We start from the raw sequence: 26,702 nt of genomic DNA on the forward strand, positions 1-26,702 counted from the left end.
ATTTTTCTTTTTATGTTTTTGGTTTTTCTTTTGATAATTGACTCATACACTCCATAACTCAACCACTTCTGAGTTGATCCAGGTGTTTGTGAATACCCTTTTCAGGGAGGATTGTATTTTATTTTCATAAAAATCCAAGATTTAAAATTTTGTTTGTCAAAAAATTTCAGGAAAAGAAATTTGCTAACTTCTTGAATCCAGAGAATGAACTATTTGGGGAAAGATGCCTGTGGAAACCTACACAGCATCAAGAAGAACCAGAATGAACTTTTGGATGCAATCAATTGAGCTAAAGGTCATTGAAAATTTATTGTAAATATAAGCTTTCATGCCAAAGGGGACTGCCCCCAATTGGCTTTTTGTAAATGCACCTAGCAAAACATTGGTTTTTCTCCCTCTCTCCTTCTTCTATTTCCTTCTTATCTCTATTATAGCTTTCTCTTAGATGGTTAAATATTGGATACATCTGTAGTTAGAAAATTTTGAGGGGTACAAGATGATTAAGTTAAATGATCAATAGGGAGACTAGTCTCCCAATGATCATCAGGGGGGACTGTGAAGATTAAATTTAACTCTCCCTTGATTGTGAAAATGAAATTAATTACCTCTCCCCTGATTGTGAAAATTAAATCAATTCCCCTGCCTATTTCTATATTTAATCATCAAAAGTGAAAACATCCTACTTAAAAGTTGAGTGGGGAGATCTCCCCATTTTTAGATTTAATTACCAAAGATGTAAACACTCCATTCACACTTGAGTGGGGGAGGTCTGTAACCCATGTGTGCTATCATGAGTGATGCATCAGAATTAAACTGACTGCCCCTGGGCAATCCTAAAGCAAAGCTTCAACTGTGATTGGTAGTTGTAAAATTATGAGAAGGCACAGAAGCAAAGAAAGTGTCTTTAAAAGGTAGTGACAGCTTCCTGAGTGAAGTTCAACCTGGAATTCAACTTCTTCTACAGTTCTGTGTTGAAAACTGGAAAAGAATCTGCTGATGAGACCTGAGACCCTGTTTATGGTGAGGCTATTTTTAAATCTCTTCTTTTGGACTGGTGTGGTTAGTGAAAAAGCTGATTCCTTTCCTGGATATTTTATGAATAAACTAGCCTCAGGAGACACCTACCTCTTGAGAGAGTTTTCCCCAGGTTCTCAGCTTTGCTAAGGCTGGCTGAACTAACTCTCCATGCCCAGGTTGAGCCAGGGGCCAGGAGTAAATTACTTAGTGCTTAGGCTAGATATCTTACCCTATCTTCTCTCTGTTTTCCTAATTCATTCTTTCTATATTTTGTAAACAAATTTTAAATAAATCTCTTTGGAATAAATTAAATTCCTGGTCACCCTATATTTAAATATAATTCAATTGAAACTTTTTAATAAATATCTCCTTTTTCCCCTACAAGCTGCAGGTTGACATCACATAGTCATTACATATTTTGGAATATAAACTAATATTACTACTTAAGTAGGAAAAAACTAATTAGGAAGGCCAGGTTGTTGGATAGTAGGTTTTTAATTTTGAGCAACATCAAAGAGAAAGCATATTTTTATTTGATGAATGCATTAGATTAGATGTATGATTGATTTTATTTCTTTACATAAATAATTGAAATAGGAAGAAAAGGAGCTTGTTTTATTTTCCATTTGTCATTTAAAAAATGAAACTGATATTTCTAGTACCCCATGGTCATTCATTTCAGTATTAATATTATGTGTGTACCCTCAAAAGCAAATTGCAACTGGAGGGTGGAGAGGGGCAATGAAACACAGGAAAGAAAAGTGGTTTGGAGGTTTATACAAACATATATACACATATGCACCCACTTACATACACACATGTATATATCCTGAATAGAAACTATTTTATAATTTTAATTATCTATTATATAATCAATTATATGAACATTATATAAGATAATATCTGTATATATAAAATTATACATATATACGATGAAAAGACTAGAGTTTGTTGATATATATTTTATAGCCTCCCAACACAGAAAGCATGGAACCTGATTTCCCTGGGCAAAGGAACCTGAAATGGTTGGGGTGTGGGGTGGAAAAGAGAATGAAAGAGTTATTTTTTGGAGGGGATTGCCTTTTGGTATTCTAATTATTCCACAGAGCTTTAATGGAACCCCTCCCACTTAAGATGGAGTCAACAACAGTGGCTTACTAGAAAATAACACCTTGGCATCATTGGGATAAGCCAAGAGGGAGTAATTGGTTCTCACCAAGCTTCCACCCTCTGCTCTATGTGTTTTTTTTTTAATTTAATTTATTTGCATTGCTTCACATTACTGATTTATAAAGACAATAACAACATGATTGGGCAAAATAAACAGTGGAAAGCCATTTATTAAATATTTCTAAGGACATTTGGTCTCATTGCTGTCACTGCTTGAACTATTACTGTCATCATAAATAGAAGTGTTTTTAATGGAAGATGCCATCATGTCTACAACCTGTTTTTTTAGGATTTTCTTCCAAGTCAGTTTATATAGCTCCAACTTCTGCTTGTTTCCATTCAAGTTCTTCTAACTTCAGATTTATTCCTCCACATTCAATAATTCCGATGAATTTTCCTTCTATCTGACCATTTTTATACACGAAAATTGTGGGTAAACACCTGTCATGGTAGTGTTGAATACAGCTATTTACAACAGCCTTAACAAATTTAGTTTCTGGAAATTTTCTTGCACTCAGATGCTGATTAAGCAGTAAACACATTTGGATGCTTGGTCTATATAAGTGAATTATAACCTAGACATCTTTTTCTGCATTTGTAACTTCTTTCACATATTGGTCACCAGAAATTTCTCTTAGTTCCCCAAATTTTTGTGTTTTCTGAAGAGCTTTCCATTCTTGTAAATGCTTTTGCTGGATAAATAATTTAATTTCCCAAATCCTGGAAGATGGAATATTTTCTTTTTGCCTTTTTTTAAAGAAATATAGAGAACCTGCATTTTTTAATCTTTTTTGCCTTTTTCACATACTGTTGCAACAAATTCTTCTTAGCTATCTCTCACTATGCCCTACTCACTTAATTTGTTCTCCATCCCCTGGAAGAATTTCGGACTCTATCTCTGGAAGCATCAGGGCTTTGATAGGACAAATTTGGCTTATTTTTTGTCTTTCTAGCCCTTGCTTGACATCATTCGGTATTACACTATGTATGTTACTTCCTCTTCCAGCTTTTTCTCTACATAAATTTTATTACTTAGGTAAAATATAAGCTCTTTGAGGGCAGAAATTATTTTGCTATTATTTATATTTATATTTCTTAGCATATTGTCTAGCTCAATGTAAGTACTTAGTAAGTGATTTGACTTTCTATCTATCTATATTTATAGATAAATATAGCATATATATAAATATAGCATATGCATATATAGATGAGAAATAGACAGGCCTATAGACATAGTCATATATACTCACATTTCAAATCTAAGCCCATCAGTCTTTTCAATAAGAATGAGTTGGAGTTTAGAAGTCTCATTTCTATCTCTCAATGTGCCGATTTCTATCAATATCTCTCTCATCTTTCTCTACTTTCTCTCTCAATATTAACCTACTGTCCTCTACTTTGTTGCTGTTGCTACAGATAATATGAACTAAATGATTTTGGACAAACAACTTTACTTTCCACTAACTCAAATTATTTACTTATAAAAGGAAAAATTTGGATAATATAATCTCAAAGGTCCCTTCCAGTTTTAAAGTTCCATGATGTTGACTCTATTTGCCTTTTAGGACTTGGGACTTCCCCTAGTTAAAGTAGCTCCATTTGGGACAAAAATAGATAGTAATAGAAGGAAGAACAGGGATATATATTGTGGTAATTTCTTTCTAATATTATTAGCTTTTAGACAACCATTTGAAAGAAGTTGGCACAGAGTCTGGCACATAGTAAGGATCATTTAAATATTGTCATTATCATCATAACATTATTGTTATATTAGGATGGCTCTATTAGGATTTTTATTATATATAGATATATATAATATATCTATTATATTAGGATATCCTCTAATAACACAGAAGTGAACCTGAGGTTTTGGAAGATATATCATTCATAACACAGGTACTGCAGATCATACCAGGATAGAAGATTAGAAGATTTTTGAGGCTAGATCTACCAATGAACTGTTTGTCCATTGTTGAAGGACAAACCTTGACTTGAAAAGTCAAATTCTCCTTAAAGCTAACTACTGGGTGATGAGTTCATTTGGCCATATCCACTCATGAAATCCATCTGAGAATCATAAATCTAGAGCTACAAAGGATTGCAGAGGTTATTTTAACTTTTTCATTTTACATACTTTAAAAATAATATTGTTAATATATGTTATGTGAATTTTCTTGGGTAACACAGGTAATAAATACCATAGTAGGAATTTGAATCTAGATTCTCATTCTGCAGATTTGATGAAAGCTCTTTTCAATATTCCAGAAATTCTCCATGAAGAAATATTTCCTGGTTTTGAACTCTCCTTATATCTTTGGAGAGAGACTATGACATTTATGAAATGAAGGTTCTTTTAAATTATTAAAAATGTAGAAAATTCAGGTTGTCTGATCTCTGAGTGGACTTATGCACCAAGATATCTGATATGCCAGATTCAAGTCCTGAAGAATATTTGGTTATAAATGTGAACCTTACTCTAGATTGAGACAATTTATTCTATGAAAAAATAATGTAAGAGTATTATAAAAGCTGGAGGAAGTTTTCAAAAAATCTGAAGCTCCAAATTTTATGAAGCAATAAAAAATGCTCACAGTCATTGGAGCAATTTCATATTTGCATATGAACTATGACCAATGAATCACTTGGAAAACAATGTGAAGATAAATTTACAATTTAGCTTATGGTCTGCATAGCTCAGTGTAAATGAATCAAACAATATGCAATAAATTTCATGGACAGTTAAGTTTTAGTTCTCATGGTGTAAATCACAGGTGGGCTCACAGTACAGATAGATATATTGGAAGGATGATAAAAAAAGTAAAGCAAAAAAAAATCTTATCTTGCTTTAAGTAGCTGAGCTTCAATAGAAAGTGAAACACAGTGGGGGAGATAACGAGTAGTGTTAGCAGAAGAAAAGAACTAATCCCAGAGCCTAAAATAAAAGGAGGAATCAAAGCCCAGGCACCTGTATGACCTAGCTGAAAAGTCCCACAGGGAAATAAATCATAAATCAATCCAAGTTCTAATGTCTGGCCAAGCTGTAGAAATGGGCCTGGACAAATCGAAGTGGGCTGTGGTGGGTGGGGATGGGGGTGGTAGTGAGAGGTTTGGGAGGAAGAAGAGAGAACCCACTGTGTAGCTATTATAAATCTGATTCAGTTCAATCTTATGCCATCAGATGTAGAAAAATCAAACCATTTTACTGTCTTGCAGTGCATCATTTGTGGGTTTTATTTCTATGGGAATTTGCAAGTTTCTTTTGGCCAAGCCTGGAGTCAGAGAAATCATATCACATAACAAATTCAGGTTTCAGTACTATTGCATTAAAGTCTACTGTTCCCACTGGCTTGAAGATAAATTCCAAATAAATTCATGAAGTTTAAAAAATAATGTGAATCATTGTGGGAACAGACCATGGAGTCCAGTGTATTTGAAATGAGGCTCCAAGGGTCAAAGAAACATTTAGATGCTGTTTCAAAAGCCAAAAGGGAAGTCTTCCATGGAAGGAAAGGAACTTAAAAATCTCTTGAGGAAAGCTGTAGTTCACTTTCATCTTCGCATGTTTATAAAACCTTTGGAATGTTGCAAAAGTGTAGATTTTAGTTAAATAAATGAAATACAATTCTAAGCTAATATGAAATGGTAAGATTAAGGCAACTCCATGATTAATTCTCAGAGTGTTAAAATATATATCTAGGTTTTCCTAATGAATCCCTTTTTCCTGTCCCCCCTCTATAATTCTATAACTAAGTTATTTTTCTCCTTTCCACCAAGAGAGTTACATGTGGCAGAGAAATTTCCCCTGCATTCTGTCAATTATTATAGTAGCTTCATTTGGCTTCATCTGTCGTTTTGGTATTGAATTTGTGGTTAGAGTGACTGGATTGTTAATTGAAGGTCACTCCCTATACATGTCCATGCACAACAACAACACATACACAGAGCCCCATTTTGTGTGTGATGATATAAGGAAGATACCTTGAGGTCCTGGGGAAATATTTTTTAGACTTTTTCAAGGAATTTATTTGTGGCAAGAGAATCATAAGTTAAACTTATGGGGGGATGAGGATGTTAAGGGGACAGAGACATAGCTTTATCAATCTCAAAGGGAAATAAGGAATCACCTAATTCCCAAACAATTTCTTTCTACAATCAATGCTACTCTCAGACAATCTCAAAAGATAATGCAAAACAATGATCAATTGACCATCAGCTGGCAAAGAATTTGGGCCCCCTAATGGGAGCAGAAGGGCAACATTCTATACCAAATTTTTTCCAGACTTTTCAATGAATTTATTACATTTGCACCCCATTCAGAACTGTTTCCTTCTTGTGCCCACTTTACCCACTGATATCTGTGAGTATTTAGGGATTGTGTGCCCCAAGTTTTGGGGAAATTGTTCTTTTGCCTTAAAAAATATTAGCATTTTCTTTTTAGGCCTTTGATTTGAACTGATTATGTCCTCTTACTAACTAGTAAAAGTGCATGCACATAGTAGATGCATAATAAATGCTATTTTACTGACTTATTGGCATTATACTAATGGACACTGGTATTGAGATGATGCATATATAGAGAATACTCCTAAGCTGGGGTAATTTTGTCAGGGAGATCCATTTCAAAAACTCTGGGAAGAGATCTCCATGTCCTCCCCACCACCCTGCCAAGCCCTGCCTCTGCTCCCTCTTATATAATAGTTCTCTGTTCTTAAAAAGATAAATAACAATAACATCTAGAAGTAATTATGCTGCATAAGCAAATTGAGTGAGCATGATTTCAGGCGATAATAGGGATGTTAAAAAATCTTTAAAAATTCCAGGTAAAATGCTGAGGCATACCTGGTAACTGACAGGAAAACCAGAGCAGCAGGCAGACCAGTTGGCTGAGCTATAGTCAGTGATGCAGTGACTTATTTTAGACTATGAGGTGAAGAGCCATAAATTAGAGGATAATAATGGTGCCTGGAGCTGAAGATCAAAGGACAGAATTCAGAGTTATGCGGGGACAAGGTGATCAGCTACACAGAGTTCTTACCAGCTATATCTGCACATACAGAGAATAATCCTCACTGTAAGTGTCATCATCACATATGAATCTATTAATTGCATTTGGGCACCAATTGTAATTTGTTTCCTGCATTTACTTTGTATTAACTTTATACACAGATAGATCGATAGATAGATAGATAGATAGATAGATAGATAGATAGATAGATAGATAGATAGACAGATAGACAGATATCCCTTAAACCCAAAGAATGTAAATTCCTCAGTGACATAGTTATGTTTGCTTTGTATCCCTGATATCTAGCACAGTTCCTAGCATATAGCAGACATTAAAGACTCTTTGATTGGAAACTTTTACGGACCATGTTAAGATTTATAAAATAATGGCACTTGATAACTAATGGCCCTCAGTTCTGGACCCAACTGATATCATACCTGCCATCTTGACCTGAAACATTTATGTCATCTCTACTTCCTTAACATCAAATGTCAGAACAACATCTTCAACAATGAACTCTCGGAATATGACTAATCCATTAGCAATGAAATTATTCCTATCATTAAATAAACTCTTGCAGCTTGTTTTGTCCCCAGGATAGATGACAATAGGTCAGAGAGATGTGTAAGTTGCCATATGATGTCACCTAAAGTGTGGCATTGACAAGCAATAAAGAGATCCCATTATAATGACAATAACTCTTTCTGAACAAAGGCCTTGAGCAGAATAAAAGGGTTAGAGGCAATCACACCAACAGAAGAAGGTTACAGATATTAAGAAAGAGAAACATTTCATGCATGGAAAGATCTATTGCTCTTCATTGGATTCTTTTAGGATGCTTTCATAGAGGATAGCAATCATTATCAAGTGAACTGGTTTTTCCATCTCTGTGCTCTCAGTTCTCCAGTTATGCATACTATTTCCAGCTTGATTTTAATCCACAGATAATGTTACATCTCTCCTCCACTCAAATACTGCAATGGTTATGAATTATATGACAAGTAATATTCCAACTTACTGGTCCAGCATTCAAGACTTTATCCCAATTGACACACCAGAACTTTCTAGCTTCTAACCAGTGATCTTCTATGATCTTGATTGTTTTTTATAAATAGTCCCATGTCCACACAATTTCTTTATGATTTCATTTAAACACTTCCCTTTATTCTCCTCGCTGTTGAAATCTAATTAATGCTTTAAAATAAGGTACAACACATTCCATTTCCTCAGACATTTCAAAATTTTCAGTGGGTAATTATCCTTCCTGACCTCAGGTCCAAAACATTTGGTTCATATCTCTGATAAATTCTTATTATACACCAATTTGTATTATGATCATTTGCATGTATAATATCATGTACTAAATACATATTCCAGAATTTTAAGCCCTGCAATTTATTTTTTTATATTTCTCCCACTACCTAGTACTTCACATATAAATTACTTAATAAATACAAAGTATATTTAATGTAAAACCATCCTAGAAAATAAAGGTACATATGTGTCATTTTGTTATAAGCTGAATTTTATTTATAATTACATTTGGTAGCAGTGTGAATATGTGTATAGTACAAAGGATTTTTTAATGAAATATATTCAGGGGAAATCGATCTCTATACACATCATGCCATTAGTTTCTTTTCCCCTACATTTATTCCAGTTGAAAACATTTCTTGCCCCCTTCTGCCATACTACTATAACATAAAAATAAAAACAAAACAAAACAAAACTTTTGTAACAAATATGTGGAGTTAAGTGAAACAAATTTCTCTGTTGTCAATACCTAGAAATGTATGTTCCATTCCCTATATTTAATTGATCTGTTCTCTGTCAGGAGCTAGGTAGTATATGATATCATTAATTCTTTGGAATCATGGCAGGTCATTGCATTGATAGATATCTTCAGTCTTTCCATGTTGTTTATTTTGATAATACAAGAATTCATTCCAAACATATGTTAAAATTTCTGTTCTTTGAAATATGAAAAAGTGAATGAGTTGATTTAAATGATTGTTTTAAAAGAAATAACTTCATTTCATAAACATAAACAATAATGTTGTCAACATTAAAATGTAAGGTTGAGTAATTTTTCGGTACAATTGTGAGCTTACGAGTCAATATCTATATGAATTTTCCTTGAGTTTTTTATTGACAGTGATCTTTTTTTTTACTGGGACACACACTCTCTCTATCTCTTAAATTATTTTAGTATTTACATATTTGTATAAAAATTGTATTCAACTCTCCTCCTACCCCATCCATAGAATGCAATATCCTTGAAGGCAAATACTGATTAAGTTTTCCTTTATTTTCAGTACCTAGTCACACAATTAGTAGTGTCTGGCATACAATTAATCACTGCTAGATTGAATTGAAATATGTTGAATACAGAAGTGCAAGTATCTATTCTGCATAGGGTATAAAGTGCTATACTTGGGGTAATGAAGACCTGAATTCAAATTCCTTCTAATATACTTAGTAGTTGTGTAGCCTTGGGCAAATCATTTAATCATTCCTTGGGTCAGCTTCCCCCTCAAAAAATTGGAATAATGATGACACCTAATTTATATAGTTTGTGAGATAATCAAAGGAGATAATTTTTGTAAAATATTATGCAAACCTTAAAGCATTATCAACATTGTAGGTATTTATATTTTAATTAATTAAAACATTTTCCATATCATATTGACCCAATTTTCAATAATTGTTTTCTGACATTTTGCAGTGCATGTCATCTCCATCTCTCCCATCCTTCTCCTATCCCAAGATAGCAGGTGATATGATATAGGTTGTATTTATGTTATCAAATAATACATTTTTCTATATTCATCATGTTGTAAATGAAGACACATATCACTTATATGAGAGAAAAATTCATGGAGGAAAGAAAGTGAAAAACTGCATTCTTCAATCTGCATTTAGACTCCATTAATTCCTTCTATACAAATAGATATATAGCCTTTATTTTGTTATTTGTATTATTAATATCATTATTTTCAGTTAATGATGGAGTAAGTCAGGTAAATTCACAAAACCACTTAAAATTAAGCATCTTAAAACCTCCTGGCATCAAATTCAGCATGTACATTGACAGTCTCCCAGATTTACCATTACAGGCAAATGTATGATTAAATTTTACTCTCAACCAGACACTGGTAAAAATAAGGACAATCAGAATTTTCTGCTCATGTTATAGTTTCTACTTACTTTCCCAGGACAAAAATGTAAAGAGAATGTAACTTACTGGGACACTAAGTAAAAAAAAATAATAATATACGATAACAATAACAAAGTATGATGATCAATGTGAAAGACTTTAACTCTTATTAGCAATGCAAAGATGCAGGACAATTCCAAGGGACCCAAGAGAAAAACCACTTTTCATAATGGTAGTGAAAATAAAACTAAGGGAGGGATCAGTTTGGGGAGAATTGAACAAATTTCTTATGGAAACATAAAGGAACATCATTGGTCCATAATAATGGATAAAAGAATTGGTTTCAAAGAAGTCTGGAAAGGCTTGTGAGAATTAATTCAGAATGATATGAGAGGAACCAGGATGAGGAGGAAAAATAAAATTGAAAGGAAAAAGGAAAAAAATGAATGAAAAAAGGGAAGGAAAAGGGGAACAGGAATGGAAGACAGAGAAATAAAATATTAGGAAAAGTAAAAGAGTTAGGAAAGTAGAAAGCAAGGGAGGAGCAGTGAATGAATAGAATGCAGGAAGCATATTTTTCCCATTCTCAAAATGGCAGAACCATTTTGAAAACCACATCTCATTTCTTTTAAAATGCATTCTGATGGATTTAAGTATAGTGATAGCATAAGAAATGAATGTGGTTAGAACAATATTTGCCCCAAGCAAAGCATATCCCTCTGCAGTTCTTCTCTAGTCTCATTTGTTTTTGTTTTGAAATTCATTTTCTATAAACATTTATTTTCTGCAAATCAATACAATGCCAATACAATGCTTTGTACCTCTTCTGTACCCATTGGAAATGGTCTTCATTTTAGTAAGGTGCAAATCATGCACAATTGTAGCATTTTTGATGGCCCATCAAGATTGTTAAATTGAGGTCATTTCAAAACTCACAATTCCCAAGTTCTGTGTAAGTCAGCATGGAAATAATGAAGGCTGGCAGGCTCAGAAAAGATAGATGATTGACAGACTGCTCTCCCTGAATAGGAAGTGTGTTGAAATTTAAAAGTCCTATTTGTCAGTTCACTATGTGCCTTTCTTAACATTAACTCACCTAGGCAGTTATGAATCAAAATAAGTGTATATTAGCAATGTTAAGATCTCAATAAGTGGTAATCTTTTGATTCAACTTCTTGTCTCCAAGCCTACAACAAAACCATACTATGATGATGAGTATTGATTCTTGGTCAAACATCTTCAGAGATTCTAAAACACACATTGCATGAAAATCATTCAAGAAAGGTGTACGTATGTGTGCATGTGTGTGTTGTATACTACCATGCCCTCAGAGAATGCAAACCTTTATTAGATCCTAGAGTTTAGGAAAGACCCCAGAGATCATCTAGTCCAGCATTTATGCAAAAGACCAATTTCTTGCACAGCATCTGTGGCATGTGTTCCTCTTGCCTCTGTTAAGAGGCAACTGTTAAATATCAAAATGCCCATAGAATCAAGGAATCTCAGATTTAGAAGAGACCTCAGAAGTGCAAGGGCCAAATTCATGCCTACGTAGTCATACTTCCTATGACACCCCTTGACAAAATGGTATTAGGCCTCTAATACTTGTTAAAGAAATCCATTCCAGTTCTGAACACCTCTTTTTAAGATGGTTTTCCTCCCTATATAAGGCTTCTAATTAACATCTTTCAGACAGATTCCAAGTGTGTTTTCTCATACTCCATTAGAATAGCTTCTGTAAAAATATTTAGCTATGTAATCTGAGGCAGATTATATAAACTCTAAACTTTATTTTATATATATGTATATATAAACAATTCTGATTTTATAGAATAATATATTTCCTGTATATTTCATATATAATTTTAGGAATTAATATATATAATATATATGTTATAATACATAGACAAAGTATATTTCTACATAGATATATAGACACTGTGACAAGGAAATCACTTTATTTGGCCCAGCCTAAACAGAAGGCTGGGCCAAAAGGCCCAAGCCCTTAGATAGCTGAGGCAAAGAAAGGAGATCAGTCCCTATCACTCACGTGACCAAAATGGAGAAACAGTCTCAGGGGCCTCCACCTCCAGCTTCCTTCAGAGGCAACTCTCAAAGCACCACCTCTCAGACCAAAAACCTCTCCAACCAACCACCCTCAGTCCTCAGACCCCTCTATCTTTAAGGAAACCATCCAAGTTCCCTCCCCTCAGTTCTCACATCTACCAATCACTGTCCATGTCTTCCCTGTGCCAATGGTGGCTCTAGCTTAACCCAGGACTGCCCAGAGGTCTGTGGCTTTGCACATGTCTGTTGAAGGTCATATTCTCAAATAATTAAATCTTGATCCTTTGCTGCAGCCCTTCCTAAATCCTGTTAGGACTGAGTGGGGTGGAAATTGTATTTTCCAAGACCTGGTTCTGTCATTCCAAGTATCTCTATTGTATCAATTCTAAAATCAATCATGACTCAAAGAAATTCCTGTTCTATGCTTAAGCATAGGTCAAAGCCCTTTCCATTGTTCAGTAAAAGGTTTCTGTCCTAAAGTAATCTTAAGAAGGGAGGAGGAGGAACCTCCCTTGCCAATGGGGTTCACATTCCAATAGAGTTCCCACTATCAATAGAAAATTTTTCAAGTATGAAATTTCCCAATGGTGAAATTTCCAACATTTATAAGTCTAAGAAATTTTAAGGTTTACAACACAGAGGTACATATATAAACATATGTGTAGTATTATGTTTTTATGGGTGTGGTGTACAAAAGGACTACCCCTTCATGACTCCATCATATGATTTCCTCTTTGAATCCTTTTTGCTTCCTTGAAGGCTGCATTAAAAATGCCTTTAGGTATTTCTTTTCTCATAGCTATAACATTGATTACAATCCAGTTCAATCCTTCCACAGTTCAATTGTTCAAGAGCAGGCTCTATCTTCTGATGAGAACAATGCAGTGAAAAAATGGAACAGTGATTCCAAAGCAAGGATAACTACAGTGGCAATAAAACAATATAATGATGCTGGGATATGACAAAAGAAAGACTTCAGTGATAGGGAGCCAGAGCAGTAGAGCTTTGATGCAGGAACAGAAAAAAAAAAAAGGAATTGATTACAAAGTCATAGGACACAAAGCTCCAGTGAGAAAGAGCAAACTTTGACCTTGCCCCCTGTTGGGTGCTTACCCAGAACAGGACTATAAATCAGGCAGATAGATTAGATTGCCAGTCAGGGCTGGCTCCCAAGAAGAAAATGAGACCTCCTGAATCTAGCCATCCTAGAGTTCTTTCCTCTTGTAGGGATGGAACTACTGAAGATAATATCATTACTTTGAAAGATTTGATAGTCCCTATTGGAAGATGGAGGCATGAAAGGAGTAAGATATGGTTTGATTCTCTCAAAAAACACTATTTTCTTTCACTTTTCTGATAAGATTCATGTATCATAGGATTATAAATTATGTGAATGGTAAAGGCATCTGAAGAGTGAGGAGGCAGAGGGCCAATAGAAAAGGAGAATTTAGTTTCTTAATTGTCTATGAGCTTGTGTATGTATTTTCTTTGTTTTTTTTTTACTCTATGCATTTTTGACCATTTCATATTTTATGCTGTATAAGTCTGAACATCTGTAAGGGAGAGTTGATGGTTACCCTTTAAGAAGTGTCAGATATTAATGTTGTAACATTTTACTTATGTGGTAAGAAATGAGAACAGGGATCCACAAGCTATACCCTTGACCTTTGTTTCAAAAAGTCTTCTGTAACATAATTGTGAGATAACTGTTCTATTTTGTCTTCATTTATTTACATCAAATGAATGCTACAAAGAAATACTTATGATAAACCTTACATACTTGAAATGTTTGTATTATCAGTAGTTGAGAATCCTCAGTATCTCTCCTGTAACTTAGTAGACAGTCTTCAAGAGTTGCTGTAATAGAAAAAAAAATCATCTCTGTGGTAACCTGTGATAACTCTCTCTCCTTTTCATTAAGCCAGTCATCTAATGACCCATACATAATCCATCCTTAAGCCTGAATTGGAAGTTTTTCAGCTTGAAAGGATTTGAAAGAGCTTCTATTCTACTAGCATAACCTTAAAGAAATCAAGGTTAACGTTAGCTGCATGTGATACTGAGGAATTTGAAGAAGACTTTTATGATGGAAGTGTCACAATAGCTTTTATTTATAACTCTCTCTGTCTCTCTCTCTCTGTCTCTCTCTCTGTCTCTCTCTGTCTCTGTCTCTGTCTCTCTCTCTGTCTCTCTCTGTCTCTGTCTGTCATTGTCTCTGTCTCTGTCTGTCTCTCTGTCTCTGTCTCTCTCTTTCTCCCCCTTTCCTCTCTCTCGCAGCATATCTGGATTCATAGTTAAAGCTCAAGTCTTGGACTCAGTAAGATTAAGGTTTGAATCTAACTTAACAAACTTATTAGCTGTGCAATCTTAGGAAAGTAATTTCATTTCTCTGTTCTTTAGTGTTTTCAGTTGTAAAATGACAAATTATCAGGTTATATTCACCATTAAATATGTTATCCTTTAATCTCGTTAAGAATAAAAAAAACCTTTTTTCTACATCTTATTTAATATAATTCTTACATCAACCTTGTTAGATATGTCATTCAACTATCACTGCTCTGATTTTACTCATGAGGAAATATTCAGATTTACCTAAGGTCACAAGGCTTAAATTTCTACTCAAATTTAGACAGAAATTTCATGAAATTTCATTTTCTTTCTCTCCTTCTTTCCAGAAGAATGGGTTTGAGTGCTTCCTGGGACTGATTAAATATGTAACCACATGGGAGATGTAGTTCATTATTACAAACACAGCATAGTTGTTGTCCACCACAAGCAGAGTGATCATTAACAATGAGAATGAAACACAAATCTGAGTGGTAGTGGGTTTTCTATCCTATGAAGCTAAATGACTGAGACATGTCTTCTTTCTCCTCTTCATTTGCCCCTTCCATCTTTCTATGTGAAGGTTAAAACTTAGAGTCATTTACAATTTTTTTCTGACTTTTCACTGGTACAGTATGTGTGGGTGCTGTGTGAATTTTTGAATGTGATTGTTAAGCTTGATGCATTTAGATGAAGAAAATTCATTCTCCATTTTTGACCAAGTCACTTTCTGTATACCAACCTCAATAAATGACAGTGACTTCTTATCACCTCCAGGCTCAGATATTAGAAAAAAAAAACAAACAAAAATTGTTTGGCATTAAAAGCCCTTCATCACCTGGGCAATAGCCTATATATCCAGGTATTTTTTCAACTTATTCTCCCCCCATACACTCTGTGATCCAGTAAAACCAACCTCATTTCTTTTTCTTGCACAAGGGATTCTCCTGAAGTCCTTCAATTTCTAGATAAAAATCCCACCCCCATAAGAAGCCTTTCTAGATCCTCCTTAATTTTAGTGTTTTTTCCTCTGTTGATCATTTCTGATTTATGCAGAATATATCTTATTTTAAATAGTTTTTTTTGCATTTTGTTTCTTTCATTAGACTATGAGTTCCATAAGAGCAAGGATTATCTTTTGCACTTGATAAATTACATGGAATGCAGTCATTACTTAATATAGATGTATTTATTGTCAAGTTAACAGGAATCTGTATCTCACAAATCTGGGTATTTTCACTGTCTCTATGTCCTAGTTTTCTCTCCTGCCTTATCTCTGCCTCTTGACTTCTTTCAATTTTTGGCTAAAACTGTACCTTATATTAGAATATTTTCTTGATTGCCAAAAATACTCCTTTCCCTCATTGATTATCTCCAATTAATGCTGTATTTGTAGATAATTCCCAACTCTCACAGAATGTAATGCAACTAGAAAATGATATGAAAGTAAAAAAATATGAAATACTGATTCATTGAACATATAGGAGTGATAGCCCCATGAACACCCAAAGTGGTAATCTTTTGCTAAAGATTGCTAAAAATATATTTTATGCATATAATTATCTTTAAAATTTTAAGTTTTAAATATCTTTAAATTTTTACATTATTCATTTTCTTTCCCTCCCCTTCTCCCTCCTCCCTCCCACTGGGTATACAAATTTTATCACTTGATACCTATTTCCATATTATTCTTTTTGCTATAGATCAATTTTTAAAGACTAAACCACAAATCACATACCCATATATACATCTGATAAGTGATGTCATATGTTCTTATTTTATATTTCTACACCCATAGCTCTTTTTTCTCAATGTGATTGGCATCCTTTCCCATAAGTCATTCAGGAGTGTCCTGGATTATTACATTGCTACTAGTAGCAAAGTCCATTATATTAGGTTGTTCCACAATTATTTAATTTCTGTGTACAATGTTCTTCTGGTTCTTCTCATTTCACTCTGCATCAATTCATTAAGGTTCTCCCAGTTCATATAGAAATCCTCCAGATAATCATTTTGTACAGCACAATAGTATTCCATCACCATCATATACCACAATTTTTTCAGCCATTCCCTAATCAAGGGACAACCATTCATTTTCCAAATTTTTGCCACCACAAAGAGCACAGTTAGAAATATTATGTACAAGTATTTTTCTTATAATTTATTTGGTGTACAAATCTAGTGGTGGTATTGCTGGATCAAATAATATGTATTCTTTTACAGCCCTTTGTGCATAATTCCAAATTGCCTTCCAGAAGAGCTGGATTAATTCACAACTCCAATAGCAATATATTAATGTCCTGATTTTGCCACCCCCCAATATTTATTATTTTCCTTTACTTCCTTATTGGCCAATCTGCTAGGTGTGAGGTGGTACTCAGCATTGTTTTGATTTGCATTTCTCTAATTATGAGAGATTTAGAACACTTTTTCAGGTGCTTATTGATAGTTTTGATTTCATTATCTGAAAATTGTCTATGTCCCTTGACCATTTGTCAATTAGTGAATGACTAGATTTTTTGTACAATTTACTTAGCTCCTTATAAATTTGAGAGATTGGACCTTTGTCAGATATTATTGTTATAAAATCCAACCCCCCAATTTGCTAGTTCTCTTCTAATTTTGGTTGCATTGGTTTTGTTTGTACAGAAACATTTTTAAATTTAATAAAATAAAAATTATTTATTTTACATTTTGTAGGGTTCTATATCTCCTTCTTGATCTAAAATTCCTTCCTTTCGCATAGATCTGACAAGTATAATATTCTATGTTCATGTAATTTGTTTATGATTTCCCTCTTTATATTTAAGTCATTTACTCATTCTTATTTATCCATTTGCCCATCCTTATCCCTACTGGAGATGATACTGCTTATTATTTGGAGAAAAGACTATTTTATTACTATATTTTCTAGTGTTTTGAATACGAATGGGTGTTATATTTCATCAAAAACAGTTTCTGTAACTATTGAGATAATCATGTGATTTCTATTAGTTTGGTTGTTGATATGGTTAATTATATGGATGGTTTTCCGTATATTAAACCATCCTTGCATTCCTTGTACAAATCCCATTTGGTAATAGTGGATAATACTTGTGATAACTTGCTACAGCCTTTTAGCTAGTGTTTTATTTAATATTTTCGCACCTATGTTCATAGAAGATATTGGTCTATAGTTTTCCTTCTCTGTTTTTGGTCTTTCTGGCTTGGGAATCAGTACCATATTTGTATCATAAAAAAATTTAGTAAGACTCCTTTGCCTATCTTGTTAAATAGTTTGTAGAGTATTGGGATTAATTTATTTTTAAATGTTTGATAGCATTCACTAGTGAATCCTTTTGACCCTGCTGATTTTTCTTAGGGAGTTCCTTGATGGTTTGTTCAATTTATTTTTCTCATATGGGATTATTTAAGTTTTCTATTTCCTCTTCTGTTAATCTAGATTGTCATATTTATTGTCATATAATTGGGTGAAATAGATCTTAATAATTGCCTTAATTTCCTATTCATTAGAGGTGAGACATCCTTTTGATTCTTGAAAATGTCAATTGGGTTATCTTCTTTCTTTTTTCTTAATTAAATTAATACTTTATTTTATTTTTTTAAATACTAGCTCCTACCTTTATTTATTAGTTCAATAGTTCTTTTTACTTTCAATTTTATTAATTTCTCCATTGATTTTTAGGATTTCCAATTTGGTCTTTATCTGAGAGTTTTTAATTTGTTCCTATTTTACTTTTGTTGTTGCAGGCCCAATTCTTTAATCTTCTTTTTCTCTTTTTTGTTAATATGGGCACTGAGGGATATAAATTTTTCCCCTGAGTACTGCTTTTGCTGTATTCCAAAAAATTTATGTGTTATTTCCTCATTATAATTCTTTTCAGTGAAATCAGTACTTGTTTTTATCATTTCTTCATTAACTAACCAGTTTTGAAGAATAAGATTATTTAATTTCCATTTAATTTTTAATTTGCCTTTATGTTTACCTTACTAGATATAATTTTATTGCATTATGATCTGAAAAAGTTAGGTGCCCATGAACATCAAAAATGGTAATCTTTTGGGAGAGAGATATTTAAAAATATACTTTTATGCATATATTTTAACACAACATTATCAAAATTTTAATTATCAGTACTTTTCCAAACCCAACACCTATAATATAACCATGATAATAAAAAATCCTCAAAAGTAAAATATAGGCACATGGTAGCCAGTCTGATGACAAACAGAATTGTGGAGGTGGACAAATTGATGGGATGTGAATCCTACTCTAGTGTTAAGGTGGCCAGATATAGTGAATCAGGTACTTTCCAAGACAGCTCATCTCCATATCAAGAGTTTGAAATTTTAATGAGTAAATTCCCCCAGGGATAGTACATATGGCATTTGGAGGTTTATTCTTGGAATTAGGCTAATCTAATGTAACTATTTAGTCCACCATGTTTCTATTATATCCAAGAACTGACAAGGGGTCTTCCTCTGTTCCAATTTTAACATTTAAAAATGGAGTTTTTAAACTATAGCCATAAGACCAAAATGTAGAAAAAAACAAAAACAAAAATAAAAAAAAAACAAAAGACAATAAAAGAACTGTTTTAAAATCAAAGTTCTTACAAAAACAGGTAGTGTTGGACTTGGCTGATAAACCATAGTTTTCTGACCCATGCTCTAAGCTAAACTATTCAACCTGGGATAAGAATTTATTAGTTTCAATCTGTGGTTAACTATGTTTCACATTTTTTTCCTAAAAGAATAACTGAAAGTATTTAAAATATAAACTAAACTATGCAGTGCTTTATTTCTACTATTGAGTTTAAAAGCAAAGTATTCATGTGTGAACCTGGGCAATTCACTTAACACGTTTTGCTTCAGTTTCCCAATTTGTAAAATGAGTTGGAGAATGAAATGATAAACCACTACAGTGTCTTTGCCAAGAGAACCTCAAATAAGATGAAGAAATGTTGGAAAATAAATTGAAGGGGGAAAATAATAGTTGGGCATAACTTAAAATGATTGAATAACAAAAAAAGCATAAGAAATATTGTAGTTAATGTTACTAACAAGATTACCTGTGACTAAATGCTGGATTGAGAATATATATATATATATATGAAACTTTCTCAAGAGACAAGCAGACAAGCATGGTAAAGATAATCTTCAATCATACCCATTTTTTCAGCCTATTATGTTTATTTTTGTAGTACAAATTATATATATTCAATTTTTTCTTTTTAGTAGCAAAGAAGCTTTTCATTAGGGCTGTGTAATGAAAGAAAGAAGGGTATTTTGCCTAATTTTGGGTCACCTATGTTATTTATTTGATTAAATTTATATGATGCACCATCTATTATCACACACATAACTACAAACTGTCTACTCTGAGAATGAGTGTAGGACAGATGGCTTTAATTGCCACTAAATTTTTTAAAGATGGACTTTGTTAATCCTGTAGCACAGCATTTCTCTCATATATTTTCTCCCTCACTATGGAGCAAAGACTAAGATGGCCTCATGTTTGCTGGCATAGATAAAGCACATTTCAACAACCTAATTGCTTCAGGTCATATCTCTAGAACATGCTCTACTCAAAACTCAAGTCTATTGGCTAAAATATAACTTTAAATATGGATTTTACATATTATTGTGATGATATCACAATAAAAAGGAAAGAACAATAATTTCTTTCATTCAGTAAAAAACAGACATAAAATTGGTTTTAAATACAAGGGTAGGGTTTTCTACCCCATCTCATTTAATGTAATTATAGAATACTGTCCCATTTTAAGTGAACTAATTTGGAATGAACATTTAATAAATGTGAAAGTATCATGAGTCAATGCTTATTGACTGAAAGAATAACATATCTTTGAGGTATGAATAAAACAGCAAGTTATCTCAAGAGTTCTATGGTTTCAACAGATTGTATTGGTGGTAGTGGTCAAATCCAAAGGGGAGGAGCTCCAGAGAAGGACTTGTTCTTGAGGGAGATGATAAATTGTTTTTCTTTTTTGTCCTTTCCTCCATAATTGTCCAGGTGATGAACTTATGAATGTCAATAGGTGGGAATTTGCAAAGGTATCTCTGATAATATACACTGGAGCTGGTAGGTCTACAATGTAGCAGTGGTTACTATCAGAGAATACCCTAGTTGATGAAGGATACATTGAGGATGAGCAAAAGACTGACCAAAAAAAAAAAAGGAAGCTTCAGAACTGTGCAATTTTAACTAATCTTGGAGCTTAGCAGGGAGTGATAAAGAAGAAATTCATGAGAAGTCCATGAAGGAAGAAAAAAATCTTCCAGTGAAGAGAAAATGTAAATTTACCTTATGACTACAAGTGCTTTCTGAGTTTTAGATCATTTTCCCCAACATCAAGGGAAAAATATGGTCACAGTTTTGTCCATGATTTATTGGATTAATGAATTTTTTTCCTAAAAGACTACTTAAGTTTGTCTAATACAACATCTTACCCTTTTACACAGCATTTCTCCATATAAACAATTAAAAGTATCTTCGAATTTCATGGGTTTCCATTCAATTTTGAGGGTCAAAATTCACATAAGACATAAATACTTTTAGTTGTGAAACAGTGGAGAAAAATATTCTGAAAAATGTCACTGACAGATTTTGCCTAAATATCAATCAGTCAAGATTTATTAATACTTACTATATGCCAAGTAATATGTCATGGGTGTGCACAACCATTCCAATAGAATTTTTTCTCGAATTTTTCAATCAATCCATTTATCTGTTGAAATAAGCGCAACTGATATGGTGGTGCATATTGTTAAAAAATATATTCATATGTATTCATATACATATGACAATAGAGAAACAGTGGGATTGTTCTGACCCTTGGTGGCTTATATTTTTACTCCTAATAATGAAATTGTCCAAAGAAAGAGAGAGAGAGAGAGAGAGAGAGAGAGAGAGAGAGAGAGAGAGAGAGAGAGGAGAGGAGAGGAGAGAAGAGGAGAGGAGAGGAGAGGAGAGGAGAGGAGAGGAGAGGAGAGGAGAGGAGAGGAGAGGAGAGGAGAGGAGAGGAGAGGAGAGTTGCTAAAAGGATAACTCATTTGACAAAGGTATTCTTTAATCAAGCTTCCTGGACAGAAAATTTTCTGAAATTCTGAGTTCTGGGACTTAGAAAAAATAGAACTAAGAAACAGTATGAATCATATTTTTCATATGGAGAAGTATACCTAGACTAGAACTTTTCTTTCATTACTACAAAATCCAGACAAAATTCAAATTCTAATGTTACCAAAGGAATTTGTGGTTGGCGAAATAAGCCAAACATAATGACTTTTGGTATGTTCAGTATTCAATTCCACCTATGTAAACCCAGAATTTATGTTCAGTAAAATAAATTGATTTTATTATAGCATTACATTTGAAAAGGGTTTTATGATTTCCAAAAGATTTTTAATTATTTAAACAATTGTCTTAGGGCTTCTTGTTATTTCCCTGCTCTCCCATATCTGTCTCTTCTCTCTTAAATGATTTCATATTTGCCCTTCTGTGAATAAAATTATTATTATAGTACTTATTGTGTATTAGAGATATATTGAAAGGAGAGAGCAATGAGTTGAATCCTGGAAAATTAAATTAAACAGAAGTATATACGAATATTATACCCAAATTTAAATTAACTTACTTAGTAATAATAGGGAGGAATATATATACATATATATATATAATAATCAGAAAACATTAGTGGGCTATAAGGTCAATAAGAATCAATTGCAAGACTGGATAGGAAAAAAGTGAAAAAAACTAATGTAAACTCAATACATACCAAGATATAGTTAGTATTTTTAGAGAGCCAGAATGCTATATGAAAAGAGACCTGGTCTCAGAATGAGAAAGAGTTGGATTCACAGGCCACCACTGATATATACTGGCTGAGAGAGTCAGAACAACACTCATTTTTTCAATTTCTAAGTACAATATACATTATAGGAAAGGTACTGATCTTTGTTAGTAAAAGTTCCTTTTTCTGAATTCCCCAAACCAATGAAATATGACATTCAGTCTTTCTTTTTTCCTATAGTCAATTCTTATGTGCCAAATCTTTCTGACTCCTCAAAGTAGGTTACCCTAAAACTTTTATCCATGGCTCCCTTGTCTTTTTCCATACACTTTCTTGTGGCAATAAATTGAAAAGAACCCTGAATATCTAATTAGATGACCCCAGTTCAAATTATATTTTAGATGCTTACTCCCTCTGTCACTTAATCTCACTCAATCTTAATTTCCTCATTTGTAGAATGAGATTAGAATAGATGACCTCTTCCAGCTCTAGATCAATGATCCTATTATCTCATTGACTTCCATGGATTTAAATGCCACTTTTAGTTCCTAATTCCCAAAGCTACATATTCAGCTTTGACATCTCTTCTGAGATCCAGATCTACATCTCAAACTTCTTACAGGATATCTCCATTTGGATGTTACCCTGGCATTTGAAACACTTGTCCCAAATTAAGTTTGTTTCTCTTTTCCCTTAAAACTGAATGTAGTATTTCTCTCAGGGGTGTTATAATGCACCTCCCAAGTCCCATCTTATAATTATTTAGAGTTATGTTAGTTTCTTTCTTCATTAATTTTCATAACACATGAGTGAACAAGTTATATTTATTTTAGATCTCCTCCATCTTACCCATTCCTCTTCTATTTATTCTCATTGCAACCAAGCTTGTAAAGACTCTCACTATAACTATATAGGACACTATATAGGAAAAATTGTAGCAGCTTTCAATCTTCCTTCCCAAGTATTCTTCATGCTCCCAGGCTTATATTCTTCAAACATATATTGTTTCATACAACTTCTTCATTTAAATCACTTTTGCCTGACATTTGATGACATTCTCGATATTCCTCTAGGAATAGCATTTCTCAAATGTTTTGGTTTAAGGATTCCTTTACAATTAAATAATTGAGAAACTAAAATAGTTTTTATTTGTATGGATTATATATATTGAGATTTAGCATACTCAAAGTTATAGTGGATAAAATTTAGAAAATATTAATTCATTAAAATTGTTACAATAAAACCATTTCATGATAACATATAGAACATTTTAATGAAAATAACTGTATTTCCTAATATGAAAAAGTGAGAAAAGTTGCATTGTTTCAATTTTTTTTGCTACTGTGATTTCTGGTTGAATAGAAGGTAGACAGATTCTCATGTCTGTTTCTGTATTCAATCTGTTGAGATATATTTTATTTTTGTTTGAAGTATATGAAAAAATGGCAAACCTGTTGGGAAAAAAGGAGTAGTATTTTAAGAGGTAAATAATATCTTAGTATTGTTATTAAAATAGCTCTGAGCTCTCATGGACTTCATGAAAGAGGCTTAGGGACCTCCAGGAATAAGCAGACCTGACTTTAAGAAACACTATTCTAAAACATACTTCAAGTTTTGTTCCTGGGCACTCTATAGGAGAGAGATAGAGACTGAAATTCACTCTAACAATGCAGGTTTGAAACTATTATGCAATTTGTAGTTACAGAAAGTTGTCTGAAAGCTTAAGTCACGTCAACAAGGGACATTGATAGGAATTTTATTCATTTATCTTTTTTTTTCCTCTCCTGATTCTGACCTCCAATAAATGGACTCTCTACCCTAGCTTATGTTCATGCACAAATTTGATCAAGATTTATCCCATTTATGACTTTATTCAGTCATTAATTTTTTACTCTCCCTTTTATCATTGCTATTTCTCTATATTACTGTCTTCCCTTATGAGGTTATAAGATTTAGAGTTGGTGAAGACCCCTGAGATCATGAAATCCTACCCCTTCATTTAACAACATTTTAGAAATAAGGACATTAGCCTCCAAAGAACTGATTTACTAGAGGCCATATAGATGTTCACTATTCAATAATAAATTGAGTGATAGACATGCCATTTCTCTTATTATATCATTAGGATATAACATGGTGATTTGTACATAAAGCATTACATAGCCAATATGCATCAGAGGTGGAACTGGAAGCCATGACTTCTTGACTTTGAAGCCAGCTCTATATCCAACTATACCATAATACTTAATGTTCTTGATAAGGTTATATTTAATGTGATTAGCCTTTTCTCATCTCTTTCTCTGTTTTCTGATGCCAGGAATGCCATTCTCCTTCTCTAACCCCAGCCAATTTTTCAGCATTCTTTAAAACCCAAGTTAGATTATATTCGCCCTCTGAAATTTTCCTTGAATCCCCATGTTGGCAGTGACTTTACTCCTCTGATCTCATATAGTAACAACAATAATAGTAAAAATAATAATAGTTAACATATATATTATATTTCAAGTTTGGAAAGCAATTAACGTGTTACCTCATTTGACTCTCATAACAAGTGTGTAGGTTAGCTGTTATTATTCCTCTTTTATAGAGGAGGAAATTGATTCTTAGAGACTATTACTTTTTCATAGGCACATAGCAAGTAAGGAGTGGATTATAAGGTCTTACTTTCAGACCTCACTTGGAGCTCTATAAGTTATACCCACCTAGCATAATATGAAATACAATATGATTCTATTATAAAGAACCTTATTTTACAAAGGATTATTTATGGCATGTATGTAGACTCAAGGGAATGCTAGTGACATGGAAGAAAGAAAAAATATTGTTTGCATTATCTGCTCACTATAATACTGACCTAGAAAGGTGATTTAATGTTTCTAGTAGGTTTTGGATTGAGCTGGAAAGATTTCTAGGTTATATTTGTTGGGATCATATCTTGGCCATTATCTCAGTATTTTCTATATCTACTTGGAAAATGGTTTTTCAATGATCACTTTCTTAGAGGACTCTGGAGCATGTAATGAAAGATCTTAAAAGTAAAATTAGTTTTCGATCCAATGGAAGATAATTGTTGGTATTTGACACTTGTCGGCATCTTTAAGAGCAAATGTGTATCTCTATGGAGAAATATTCTTATTGTTATTAAGGAAAGCAAACTTCTAAATTGACAGGTTGCAGATAAATCAGGAGTAATAACCAAAGCCCCTCAAATACTATTAAAGAGGAAAACCTTGGTCAGCCTTAGGTCATTCCAAATTGCTTCTAGATTCTCATGAAACTGTGAAAATGCTTTTATGATTTCCTTTGGATTGAGTTATTGCCTTCAATGATTTTTAGATTTCATTTTGATTGCATTCATGCCACAAGAAATGAGAATGTGAAACATGGGTTTGCTTATCCAAATAGTAAATTAAAAATCCCTCTGAAATAGTTATTGTAGTTAATATTATCTATAACATTTTTTATAGGGATTGGTTAACATAAATGCCAAAATGTTGTGGTGGATTAGAGTTGAATTGGCCTCTATAAAATGTGTAGTCAATCTGAATCAATTGTTTATTAGGTACTTATTATGTACTGGGCGCTGAGTTGAAGATACAATGACAGAAATGAGTCAAACTCTGTCTTCAAGGATTTTCTATTCTATCATCCAAAGATATTAAATGGCATGGCATGCCCAAAGTGAGTTTGAATATACTTTAGTGAATAGGATCATAGATTTGGAACTTATTTTTAGAATAGAAGGGCTCTAAATCAGTAGCCTGTAAACCACAAAACATAGCAAGATGTAGAAAAAGAATGTCAATATGTTGGTTGGATCATCAGTGTGGGAACAAGAGAGCCATATAATTCATATTCAAGGTACCTCAAAAGTTCAACTCCTTCACTTCATAGATGAGGAAAATGAGACCCAAGGAGTTTAAATGAGAACTAAAAAATCATGTAGTATTCATATTCTAATCTAGAAAATGGATGATATTCATTAATATTATTAGGTAATATCATTCATTGTTGAATCAAAATATGACACATTAAAACATTAAATTCAATGCCTGTTTTAGCTTTGAATTAGATTATTCAGGTCTCAGAAACAGGGAGATATATTTAATTATTTATACTGTTGTATATATTTTCTATTTTAAACCTA

General features: G+C 33.0%; 1 pseudogene; it reads right to left on the reverse strand.

The window, feature by feature from the left end:
* Positions 1–2,333: 2,333 nt before the first annotated feature.
* LOC100617308 (phosducin-like protein 2) overlaps positions 2,334–26,702 on the reverse strand; it is a 191,075-nt pseudogene continuing 166,706 nt past the window's right edge.

This window comes from Monodelphis domestica, chromosome 3, assembly GCF_027887165.1.
Source record: "Monodelphis domestica isolate mMonDom1 chromosome 3, mMonDom1.pri, whole genome shotgun sequence".
NCBI classification, from domain to species: domain Eukaryota; kingdom Metazoa; phylum Chordata; class Mammalia; order Didelphimorphia; family Didelphidae; genus Monodelphis; species Monodelphis domestica.